The following is a 3,959-nucleotide window of genomic DNA, read 5'->3' as shown; positions in this document are numbered from 1 at the left end:
CAGTTTTGTTTGGTATTTTCTCTGTAACACTTAAGAACATGTTTCACTAGATTATAAAGGGGAAAACAATGGGTAGAGGTTCAGTGATTATCAAGTACTACATGGAAATCTGGATACTGAAATTAGTTATCAGTTTTGCCAAAAATTTAGAGACTTAAAAAATTGTACGGAAAGTGTTTGTTACAAAATTGTACTCTTGGGACAAGTTTTTACTCTAAATCTAGACTGTCAATTCCAAAGTGCCTGTGACAAACAAAATGACTTAAATATTATTAAATTAAAATAGTGCTTTAATTTGAAGAACATAAAATTTTGTAATTCTAAGATTTTGACAAGGTCTCTACAAACTATCTTTCTTATGGAAACTATTGAAGATTTGGAATTAATAACCTTAACTAGTCAGACAGGCAGGTATTTAAAGAATTGTTTGCTAAATATTCTATTTTCATTGATTCTGAGTTGCTGACAGATTTTAACACTAATAACACTTCATACTCTCCCTCTTAATGTTGGAGCAGAAAAAATGACATCTGTAAATGAAAATGAGATGTGTTTATGAAGCATGGATGAAACAAAAGTTTGAGGTGGGACATTAAAACTAATGAGTAAGACATGCTTACTGCATGCACACGTTAATGAACATATTTATTATGGTAGCGACTCTTCTTTCAAATGATCAAAAAATTTGGTACCACAAGAAAGGTTTTGTCATGAGGAACACGTGCCAGACATGAAAGTCTTGCCTCTCGCGGTGTAATAGTTATGGCAAGTGTAGGTCCAATGTAACATGGTCAAAAATTTTCCTATCACTAGAATGGTCTTGTCTTGAATGCATGCCAAGTATGAAAGCTCCACCTCTTGCAGTCATAGCTATGGGCAAGGTGAAAGATGATACCAGACAGCATGAAAAAACTATATGCCCCAATCTTTTAATCTGAGGGCATATAAAAACGTGTAAGAGATTGGCCATGCTTAAAGACGCATCAGGTTTGGTTACATGCACTGAAAGAGAAATAAAGCTCAACAGCCATGAGCAAATCATGAACAGTCTTTATTAAAATACCAAGCAATAAATATGGATGATGCAAAACAAGTCTGTTTTTTTGCCAAGTGTAAACACTGAACAATGATACATTATTGATGTACAATGTTTAATTCAGAACAGATGAATGTCACCATTTCCAGATTTCAGACTTTATCACTTCATTCAATTGGCTTATTCACAATGTACATATTTTGGCTTAAAGACTTCCCAGAAACATGCACAAATAGATCTGACTCGCTGTCAATGCACCTTTTTCTAGGATAATAAACCCTTTAATCTAGTATGGTAGTTCAAACTTTCCACATCTAGATTATTGAAAATTCACCTTTCATGATCATGTACCAGGTTAATTTTCTGCAAAATGTCATGTTCTGGTATAAACTCGCCCATACAAGTAAACCCAACTTAATAACACTTTCAAAATGGCTTTACAATTTGTTGAAAAATGTTTGAAGAGATGTGAGAGTGAGAAATATCATTTAATGGATTGGTTTACCTTTCACAGCTTAGTGACAACACTATGTTCAAGGCTAGTTGTATGCTTTAGAGAAATAATAATGGCTTCCTGCTGATATTGGCCCTTTGGCTTACTACAAAATACCCTGGTTTATCATGAAGTCAATGAAAAGCGACTTCACATGTCTCGGATTTGTAAATCTTATGATAAACATTGAACAGAAAAAAAGTACATTTTCAGATTTGAAGATTACCCTGTAGACTACTGGAAAGCCAAAACAAGTACTATATCATAAAAATGAAACCTTAATAAAATCTAAATTAAAAAGCGGATAAATTAAAAAATACAATGAGAATGATAAATATAACTTGATAAGTGGTGCCATGATAAGAATTTAACCCAAAAGAGATCCATGAGATATCTTGTACATAAGTTTTCTATCTCAAAAAATTGTCAAGGGTGACCTTTGACCTTTGATCTTGACCCATTACTTCTAAAATTTTATCAGTTATAGATCATGGTAGTTGAAGCTATGTTGCAATTAAATAAAATTAAATCTGTCAAATGGTTCATTAGATATGTTGTACACAATCCTTTTATTTCAAAATGATCAAGGTTGACCTTTAACTTTGACCAATGACCACCAATAGCTAATAAGGTGTAGACCCTTGGTTGGGTAATACTAAGGTGTGAATATGTGTATATTGGGTTATCAGACAAACAAATTGATGAAAGATACCAATCCTTATCTATTTGGGGGTATAGTTACTGTTTTGATTTTGATAGATTAACCGACAGAAACAAAAAGAAAGAATTCATGGTAAAATGACCAATACATACCCAATGCTGTAGTATTGTGTGAAGCCACGGATGAATTAACAATCTAATCACAGTCTGGATTAAGTTTTGTATAGTAAACATTACAAGCTGATTTTGGTGTTGACAACATAATTAATACAATACACGTAACAATCCAAAACCTAATGGCTACTTTGACTAGTTTGAAAGCACTCTCTGAGACAGGCAAAATATCACAAAAAATTTAACCGATACAAAATATATCACCACTTGTCCATATACAATATCATAGCAAAGTACACTGTATTATAATGGTAATTTATGGATAATATGGACATCTTATCTACTGAAAGAGTCAATGAAGCTAGACACAAAGATCATATTGACCTATGATGAATAAAACACACTTTCTAACATTACTGTAGAATTAGGTTTATCAATGACCTTTACATTCAGGAAACAAAACTGATACCACTTGTATGAAATAATGTCTGTTGACCAATCTAAAGCTTATGAACAATTATTATAGTAAAAAAAAAACAACTTTGTAAACTTCAGCTTTAAAATTTTCAATCTATGAAATAAAATATATACGGTTTCAAACTGGAATGTTCTAACTTATTGTTCCTTTTACAATTCCAAATATAATTATGATACATACCATAACATGAAAAATGTCAAGTACACATTCCTATCTAACCAACAGTTTAGTGTTGTATAGGAAATAATTTTCAATATCAAGATATTTTTTATGTATTATAGAATACTTCATATAATTGTTAATTTATTCAAAATAGTCAATATGTTAATAATGTTTAATATATTAATACTGCAATTTATTGTACATGGGTATACAGCACAATAACTTATTAGGCAAGGGAAGTAAATCTCATCCGTTTTTGTGAGTTTTGCTAAATAAGGTGTTTCTACAAACTGTCACACTGTATGGGGCGACAGAAGAGCGTGTGTTTGATATACGACTCATCTGTTGTCTTCACATGGATAACTGTATATGTCAGGAGCATACTATTTAATATTTTACTTAAAAAAATATTCCAAGCATAATATTTCTTTTGAAAATCATGAAATAATACAATGGCAGTATAAATAAAAAAAGTGAAAAAAAAGAATATGTTTGTCATGAGCTTGATACTTCAATATTATTTTTATTAAAAGCACAATTAGTTGCATAACACAACACATAAATAAAACAATTTCATAAACCAGAAAAGCTAAAATAGACAAACACAATTACTTACTACCATTTCTATAAAATTAATGCTGTTTTGTAAATGTGATGGTCTCTTAATTTCAAGTCTTTGTTATTCTACATCAAAAACACTGATTGTGTTTCATAAATATCAGAATTTCCCTAAATTACAAAAATAAATGGTGTTTAATTGATAAAGTTTAAAAGAATGCCATTCGAGAATCAGTTTTGATATTAATCTAGAGCATGGTTTTAATTTAATATTTTGTTTGAGGGTTATCACAGTAATCTTTGGTTCAGTTTGTGACTATTGAAATGAGAACTTTCTAACAGAAAGACTCTTTGAATAAGCACTAAAACCATACATACATTTAAAAAAAAAAACATACATTAAAATGAACAATAACAATAAATATTCCATTTAAAAAATGAAAATAACTTTGTGCAAA

Source organism: Ylistrum balloti, unplaced genomic scaffold, assembly GCF_031769215.1.
Source record: "Ylistrum balloti isolate Yb309-2 unplaced genomic scaffold, AGI_CSIRO_Ybal_v1 Utg370240, whole genome shotgun sequence".
In the NCBI taxonomy this organism is placed as follows: domain Eukaryota; kingdom Metazoa; phylum Mollusca; class Bivalvia; order Pectinida; family Pectinidae; genus Ylistrum; species Ylistrum balloti.
This window is presented reverse-complemented; position numbering follows the sequence as displayed.